We start from the raw sequence: 9151 nt of genomic DNA, 5'->3' as shown, positions 1-9151 counted from the left end.
GGCCCTGTGGGGGAGCTCCCCTCGCCCACCAGTACTCAATCTCCTGTGAGGCTTGTGCCTCCTGCTCTCCTACTGAACTGTGAGGGTGGGTCTCCTTCCCTCCAATGCCAGGACACCCTCTGTGGCCTAGGGAGGGTGGCCAGGTGCACACAACTGAGGAAATTTGGACATCTCTGGACACCTCTCTTCCCAACCACATCGCCTGGCCTTTCTTTGCACCATTTCCACAGGCCTCTCCCCATGCCTGAAACTACAGAGGCCGTCCTTAGTGGATCTCCATTGAAACAGCACTGAGGATCTGGCTGCATCATTCCTTGTAAGGTATTTCCACGACCTGGCACGTGTCACTGTACTCTTGTGGCCCACTGCCACATGCCCAGGATTTCTGAGGTCCCTGTGGCCAGAGGATGAAAGCCAACTTTCTAAGTCTAGTCAGGATCTATTCAGACATGCTACCAGACACTGTGCTTCACCAGAGAGGAAACCCTCTGGGAAATGTGTGTGGATCAGGCGCCATTCCCACCCCGTCAGGACCATGTGAAACGTGGCCCAGGACACCTTCCCACCACCTGGAGTACACAAAAAGACCTGTACAAAAGCACCACTGTGCCACCCTCATGGAGGTAGGTGAGACTCTGGGCTGAGGGAGAATCCCCACAAGGTTCCAAGGATTCTTGAGTCCTGTGGGGTGTGCCCCTCTACCACCAGCACTCAGTGCCCTCTGGGTCCTATGTGTGTGTGTTCTTGGCATAATAGGGCTCCATTTCTCAGGGTGCAGTTTTCTGTCTCCACTCACCTTCCATTACTCAGGGTCCTCTGAGCCCTGGGGGTGAGTGCCCCTCCCCCACCAGTGCTCAGTCTCCTCTGGGTCCTCTTGTTGTGTGCCCCTTGTTAGCAAGTGGGCGGTACCCCCTGAATTTTTCTGGGTGGGCGCCCCTTGCCCTCCAGTGCTCTGGCTCTGAGACCTGCAGGTGAGCGCCCCTCACCCAGCTGTGCTCAGGCTCCTCTGGGTCCTCTGGGTGAGCGCCTCTCACCCTGCAGTGCAGGCTCCTCTGGGTACTGTGGTAGAGCAACCCTCACTTAACAGTGCTCAGTCTTGCCTAGAAACTGTCCTATCATCTCCTCTCAAGCACCATTGCTCAGGGTCCTCTGAGTCCTGTGGGGGAGCGCCCCTCACCCACCAGTACTCAGTCTCCTGTGAGCCTTGTGCCTCCTGGCTCTCCTACTGAACTGTGAGGGTGGGTCTCCATCCCTCCAATGCCAGGACACCCTCTGTGGCCTGAGGAGGGTGTTCAGGTGCTCATGACTGAGGAAATATGTACATCTCTGGACACCTCCTCTTCCCAACCACCTTCCTGGCCTGTCTTTGCACCACTCACACAGGCCTCTCCCCATGCCTGAAACCACAGAGGCCGTCCTTTGTGGATCTCCATTGAAACAGCACTGAGGATCCGGCTGCATCACGCCTTGAGTGGTATTTACATGACCTGGCACGTGTCACTGTACTCTTGTGGCCCACTGCCACATACCCAGGATTTCTGAGGTCCCTGTGGCCAGAGGATGAAAGCCAACTTTCCTATCTAGTCGGGATGTCCTCAGACATGCCACCAGGCACTGTGCTTTCACCAGAGAGGAAACCTGTCGGGGTTTTTAGCCCAGCTCCCCCCCTCGTTCTCTCCTGACCTGTGGGAGAGATTGGGAAAGCAAGCCTGAGCAGGACGAACCAAGAAAGGGAAGGATGACTGACTGCCAGCACCCAGCCCTCCCTCTCTAGAGGACAATGAGATGTGTCAGGGAGACCAGTCAAAGAAGTATCTCGTTTAATGAGAAACACAGCTAATATAATGTACAGGAGCCAATCAGGATAAAGGTCAGCAGGATGGAGAGAGTTCACGAGTACACCCATCCTACAGGTAGTAATGGGAGACAGGAGCTGTCCGTGAGGGCAGAAGGGTTCTGAGCCTATCCTAGAGGTGGTCCCATTCTTCATCACAACCCATGGCAACGCCTTCTGGCTAATCACCAGGCGCTATCTTAGCCACATGTGGCCCCAGGACTAGGAAGTGGGTAGCAGCCAGCAAGTTATATTTATTTTTTAGTTCTCAGCGGACACAACATCTTTGTTAGTATGTGGTGCTGAGGATCAAACCCGGGCCGCACGCATGCCAGGTGAGCACGCTACCGCCTAAATTTCCTCTTTTCTGATGCAATATGCCCCACATATTACATCATGCCCTACAGGAACCTTCTGGGAACTGTGTGTGGATCAGGCGCCACTGCCACCTGGACTCGGGACCATGGGAAATGTGGCCCAGGACACCTTCCCACCACCTGGAGGACACACTCAGACCAGTACAAAAGCACCACTGTGCCACCCTCACTGAGGTAGGTGAGACTTTGGGCTCAGATATGCTCTCTAGAAGGTTTCAGGACTCTGAGTCCTATGGGCTAAGGCCCCTCTCCCACCAGTTCTCAGTCTCCCTAGGACCTATGGGCGACCACCCCAGGCTCCCTGTGCTCAGACTTCTCCGGGTCCTCTGGTTGAGCCCTCATCTCCTGCCAGTGCTGAGACTCACTGGCCTGGGCCTTGAGGGTGAGCGTGAGTGCCCCTTGCCCATCAGTGCTCAGTCCTCCCGAGTTTCTGTGGGGGAGCGCTCCTTCCTCACCAGTGCAGACTCCTCTGTGTGTCCTGAGGTGGACAGCCACAGAGCCAGCAGTGCTCAGACTCCTCTGGGAACTGGGAGGGAGCGCCCCACCCCAGCAGTGATGGGTCTCCTCTGCAGGCTCTGTGGGTGAGCGCCCCTCCCCTAAGAGGCAGTGATCAGTCTTCCCTGAGTCCTGGGCCAGGTTGTCTAGCTAATCATGGCTCAGTCTCCTCTGGAGCCTGTGGGTGAGCGCCCCTGGCCTACCAGGGGTCAGCCTTGTCTGGACCTAGTGCTTAGGCTCCCCTGCCCCAACCTTGATCAGGGTCCTCTGAGCCCTGTGGGGGAGCACCCCTGACCCAGCCTTTCCAAGTCTCTTCTGGGTGTCCTGGGGTGGGTGCCCTTGGCCCAGCTGGGCTCATTCTTTTCTGAGCCCCAGGCCACCTGGCTCATCTAGGGAACACTGAGCGGGAGAGGCCCTCCTGCTAATGTAGCTCCACCAAATCTGGCCTGACCACAGGGTCCAGATCACCACCACATGCAACCTGGGAGAAATGGGGACACTTCCTTATTCCAACAAGCTCTCTTGGCCTTTGGTGCTGCCATGTAGTGAGGCCTCTCACCTATGCCTGAGAACACAAGAGCATCCGCCATGAATCTCCATGCCATCAGCACCAAGGATCTGTCTCTGTCCCTCATTGTGCACACCTTTGTCATCTCTCTGAGTTCTAATAAATCAATGTTTTCGGTTGATCAAATTTAGGAAGTAAAATGAATTGTCTAAATATCCTCTATTTTCTAATTAGAAGGCTACTTAAAAAAAACTAGATCTATTAAAAAACTGGATCAATTGACATGGCCCACACTTCTGGGGTCCCCTTGGCCCATGTTAGAAAACCAAATATCCAAGGACACTCAGGACCTTCTGGGACACGCCCCTGGGCACTCTGTTGTCACCAGAGGAGAAACCTTCTGGGACCCGTGGATGGGCTGCAAGGCACACCTAGACAGGATCCAAATGTGAAATGGGGCCAGGGACAATCTCCCACCATCTTGTATCCATCCTCAGACCTGTAAAAGGGCACCTCTATCCCACCGTGAGACCTTGGCCTGAAGGAGAAGCCACACAAGGTTCCAGGGTCTCTGAGTCCTGTGGGGGAGCGCCCCTCTCCCACCAGCACTCAGTCCCCTCTGGGTCCTGTAGGTGTGTGCCCTTGGCCTGACAGGGCTCAGTCTCCCCTGGGTGCTGCTGTTTTGTGTCTCCTCTCATCTTCCATTGCTCAGGGTCCTGGGAGCCCTGGGCGTGAGTGCCCCTCCCCCACCAGTGCTCAGTCTCCTCTGGGTCCTCTTGTTGTGGGCCCCTTGTTCCCAGGTGGGTGGTTTCCCCTGAATGTTTTTGGGTGGGCGCCCCTTGCCCTCCAGTGCTCTGGCTCTGAGACCTGCAGGTGAGCGCCCCTCACCCAGCAGTGCTCAGGCTCCTCTGGGTCCTCTGGGTGAGCACCCCTTGTCCTGCAGTGCCTCAGTTTTTTCTGGGTCCTGTGGGTGAGCGCCCCTCGCTTTACAGTGCTCAATCTTGCCTGGAAACTGTCCCATCATCTCCCCTTAGCCACCATTGCTCAGGGTCCTCTGGGTTCTATGGCAGAGTGCCCCTCACCCACCAGTACTCAGTCTCCTGTGAGACTTTTGCCTCCTGGCTCTTCTATTTAATTTTGAGTATGGCTCTTCTACTGAACCGTGTGTGGATCATTGGCCATTCCCACCTGCTCAGGACCATGGCTAATGTGGCCCAAGACACTTTCTGCCATCCTCAGACTAGTACAAAAGCACCTTATTTGCATCTAAATGTGACTCAGGTGAGTCCTTATCAGGGGTGATAACAAGACTCCCTGTAGATATCCTCAGGTTGCAGCCTATAGGAACAGCAGAATAGGGGAACCTCAGTCTTTGGCTCCTGGGGGTCTCAGTGTTTTGAAAGTTCCAAGAGCCAAGTCCTGCCCATGGCCATACGTGGGTCTACACATTCACATGAAGTGTACATTGCACTGAGGGAAGGTTTGGCCCACAGAGCCAGCTCTGTCCCATATCCCAACCTGAAGTTCGAGTTTAAAGAAATCATACTTACCTTCATTCAAAGCAATCCACAGGAACTTTTAGGATAAAAAGAATCCACTGAAAGCCAAGAGGTCTAGCAAATGCCTCTACCCTTGTGAGGCCTTAGGACAGGGCACTTGGAAATGTAAATTAAAACCAAGATGGGAGGTCAGTTGTCACCTTCCTGATCTGCAAATTCTTTCATAAGATGAAAATATCAAGTGCCAGTGAGGATGAATTGCTATTTCCAAATAGCAGTCTCTCCCACAAAGGGCTCTGCTCTGGCCACTTACCCTCTGCCTTGAGAGAGGCCACACTGCTGCCTGCCAGTCCACATGGCACTCTCCCAGCAGCCCTGTAGTATTCTTCTGCAAGGCCCCATCCCTCAGCACCGCCCTGGCCAGGCTTACCTGTCAACATCAATCAGGGCATGGCCACAGAACTGGTGCCATCACCATCCTGTGGCTGGGGTAGTTTTTGTCTTTGGCTGGGAATGTGGCTGCAGATTGTGGAGCTTACAGGGCTGAGAGGATGGGTCCAGTCCATAGATGAAAGGGACAGAATGATGGGGACCATAACTAGAAAAGAGGATCTGGCCCACATGGTTTGAGGAATGACACTGACTTGAGGTGCTTCTGCCCCTGCAGGGAAGAAGTGGTTGTAGTAAAAGATGAATAAAAATATGTGCCATCCTCCAGATACAGAGGCAGAGTTTCAAAGGCATCCAGACCACAGATGTCCCCTACCCTCCATGAGGATGGCCTCTTCAGCCCTGCTGAGTGGAGAGGAGCCTTGGGCCAATCCAGCCCTGGTCAGAGGTGGAGTGGCTGCATCTTCCAAGTGTGTTCCTGGTCAGCTTCAGGCAGCTGAATGTGCAAGGCTTTGCTGCTTTGCTGGCCTCTGCCTCCCTGCTCACAGTCCACAGAGAGGCCCATGTGGCCTGGGGGCAAAAATCTCAGGTGCTCCTTCCATGCAGGCCATTGATTCCTCCTGCTCTGATCTTTTCTACCTTCCCCAAGTCTTCCACAGCAATGTGTGCTCGTTTTGTAATAAAAAAATAATTTAATTGCATGTAGAATAATTTCTCAAAGACCCTGGGAGTAAGTCAACAGTCAGGGTCACCTGTTCACTGTGCTGATGCCTCATTGATTCCAGAGCTGAGGCCTCCATGAGCCTGTCCTCATCATAGATGGACTCCCAGCGAGAACTGCAGGATCCACACTTTGGGAGGGGGAGGATGAGGAAGAGATGTGAAAGTTCTCAGCTCCACCAAGAGAAAGGGTCTGGGTTAGGGGTTGTACCCAGGTACATGTACCCTGAGGGTTGATGAGGAAAGAATGGGGCTCAGACAGCAAAGATCTCACACCTGGGGTGGGGAGGATGGGGAGTGAGCTGGGAGGGTAGGACATCCTCACAGATGTCCCCAGTGCCCTTCATAGTGGAGACCCACAGAGCCCTGGAGAGAACTGTTGCCCCATGAGGTGAAAGGGGGTCCTAATAACTTGAACAGGGCCCTGACTGCAGCCAGGGAACCTGGAGTGTGGGTTGGGCAGGAAGGCAGGTGCTGACCAGAGCCACTCCTCTTCTGCAAGCCCACCCACTGCCACACCTGGCAGGCCTCAGGCAGGTGCTTCAGGACTCAGGTAAAAGGTCAGCCTATGTACTACTCTTTCTAAGCCTGTGTTGTATTCAAATTTGGCTACAAAGGCTCTTTGGACACCAACTCCTTACGGTCTGTCATTTCCCCTCTAATAAGGGACCAGATCAGACCAAAGGATGGGAGAATTCCATCCCAGTGACACAGGGCCCAGACCACTTGGTGGACAATCAGTAATGTCTTCAGAAAAAGTCACTGAGATGGGGCACTTGTCAGAGTGAAGCTGGCCACATGCTAACCCTAACCAGGCCCTGAAGAGGCTTTGGAGCTGGGTTCCCAGGTCGTCCACTAGGTGGAGCTGGTGGACATCTTTGCCCTTTGGCTCCTTATCCTCAAAAGCTCTGGGTGCCCTTGTGGGGATATCTGCACCAACCCTGTAATAAAGGGTCAGATGACACGGAGCCCCACATCACTCTACACTACGGGATGGACAAGATGAAGGGACTGTGACAGGGCCTGATTACATCAGAAAATTTCAAAGACGCTCCAAGGGACTGGGGATATAGCTCAGTTGGTAGAGTGCTTGCCTCACATACACAATCCCCAGCACCACCACCACACACACAAAAATGCTTGCCTCAAAGAAACTCCAAATAGCATTTTTCTCAGTCCCTGCTATTTCCTGACCATGTCCCATGCCTAGGCCAAAGCCCTGGCCCAGGACCCTGCTCCCTAGCAGGGCCCACCAGGTCTGCACTCCTGTGTCTCCTGGCTTTGTTCCCATAGATCCCTGTGCTTCTAAGGGACATGGAGGCATGTCTGCTTCTTCCTTGCCTTGGCCACATTGGGATTAAATTTATTTTCTTTTACTTCTGATGCTGGCAATCACCCCAATCTAGTCTCTAGGGACTCCAGATTCTTAGGCCCCACGAATAAAAAAAGTCCTACCCTGTGCCTGCTCCCCAGCTGGGGCTCCCAAGTGTCCCCAGCCTGCTAACCCCGAGCCCCTCACTAAGGCACTTTTGATATCCCCTGCATAGCCAGTAGGCCATAGGCAGCCTGGGTCTGTGTTATCCCAGCTTCCTGGGTCTCCTCAGGCCTCCCTGGACTCCCCAACATTCATCTCTTCTCCCCTGTGCCAGGCTTCCACAGCAAGTCTTCCTAAGGGCATGGAGCCCCCACCTTCCTGGACCACCCCAAGCTGCTCCCGGGTTTCCAGGCAGGTTGCTGGGGCACAGTCAGGGTTGGAGGCAGAGCCACAGAGGAGGACCACTGAGTCCTAACCTGGAAGTCCATTCCATGTTGAATCTCCCCCTCTCCAGTTCTGCATTCTGGGAAGCATCAGCTGGAGTCCAGACCACTGGAGATATTTGAAGGACAGTGGGTAGAGTCCTTGGTTGGGAAGCCCCTGGCATCTGGGCTAGCAGTTGGAAAGACTGTGTGGATCCGTGGTGTTGGGAGTCAATAGCTCCAGGGTCTGAGGATGTGGAATTGTGTGGTGTGGCTGCTGTCCTGTGGATATCCAAGTGTGGCCTGGGCTGAGGGGGGCAACATGAGGGCTGGGGCCTGAGTCCTCAGTATATTGCTAGAAGTGGCTGTGGTGGGAGGGGCTTAGAAGGGCAGAAGGAGGGTGAGCCTCAAGGGAAGCTGGAGCCCCTCTTCCAGGGCCCACCCCACACAGAGGAGCCACAGGACACAGGGACCCATGTGCAAACAACTGTCCAAACACTGGCCATATAATAAGCCACAAAAATTTCAATGTCATTCAAAGAAGGGTGTGGTTGTACAGTGAAATGTGTATGTATGTGGTGTGTGAGGTGGCCTGATTGCAGAAAAACCCATTTTGGTGTGCCAGCTTAGGCGTTTATACATGGCTCTGGGCAAAGCATGGAGCAAGCGCTATGTTAAACAGTCATGGTATCAAGGCTGTGGTCTTCTTTACTATCCCGGTTCATCCCACCTCATCCCATCTCTCTTCCTACAACTTCCATCTGGGTTCACCCCCACCTTCTGGCTTTCAACCTCTGGGCCAAAGAAGTTGGCTGAAGGTGGTCCCACAGGTGAGCCTCAGGGTCTTTTACATTTGAAATAGGCCTTGAAGGTGCTCATTTGTGTCTACTCTTAGCCTTCAGGTAGGTGAGGCCAGTGTTTGAATAAGACTAACCATTGAGGCTCCTATTCAATATTACTACTGTGTTTTCTGGCTCAGAACTCTTTAAAGGATAAGATTTGTACACATGGGCTCTTTCCACTGTTTTTACCCATCCTAGTCCTACAATTTTTACTCCCCATTTTTGTTAGGTTCCTGTAATTGAATTTCCCCAGGTGCCTTTCCTTTTTTATCCCCGCCCACCATGTGTTTGATCCCCCTTATTGGGGATTTCCTACTCAACCTGGTGTTGCCAAAATCTCAGTCCTTTTCCCAAGGCCACTCCAATATAGAGGACAAGATTCTGAAAGTAAGGGAAAAGGAGGTTTCTTGCTTTGCTAGCAAAGGCAAAACACAGGGGATTCCTGTCCCCCAGGCTGTGATTCTGCCCACCAGCAGGACAGGGAGGTTTTAAGGAGGTGACTCAAAAGGCCACATCCCACATGTTCTCTTTTGGAGTTGTAATTCACTCATTAACTTGGGAGAGCCATTTCTGAGATCTTCCAGTATCATCTCCAAAGTCTGGATTACTTCATTCCTATGGTGAGTGTGTACTCAGGGAAGATAAATCTGCCTAGGATGGGAAAGAAAGGTAATTCAGTTTCCCCTGATATTAGGGAGGGGGAGAGATTAGGGAGGAGGTGGGAGAGAAAAAAAATGTTCATTTAAAAA

The 9151-nt window shown here is 53.2% G+C and overlaps 1 long non-coding RNA gene across 1 annotated transcript; it reads left to right on the top strand.

The window, feature by feature from the left end:
- Window positions 1-324: 324 nt before the first annotated feature.
- LOC139702049 (uncharacterized) lies at window positions 325-5738 on the top strand. The gene is made up of 3 exons (XR_011704614.1): window positions 325-623; window positions 2242-2385; window positions 5432-5738. It is a non-coding gene; the product is annotated as an uncharacterized lncRNA (long non-coding RNA).
- The last annotated feature ends 3413 nt before the right edge of the window (window positions 5739-9151 follow it).

Source organism: Marmota flaviventris, chromosome 15 (assembly GCF_047511675.1).
Source record: "Marmota flaviventris isolate mMarFla1 chromosome 15, mMarFla1.hap1, whole genome shotgun sequence".
Classification (NCBI taxonomy): Eukaryota; Metazoa; Chordata; class Mammalia; order Rodentia; family Sciuridae; genus Marmota; species Marmota flaviventris.
The sequence above is the reverse complement of the archived record's forward strand: the minus strand, read 5'-3'. Positions and strand labels throughout refer to the sequence as shown.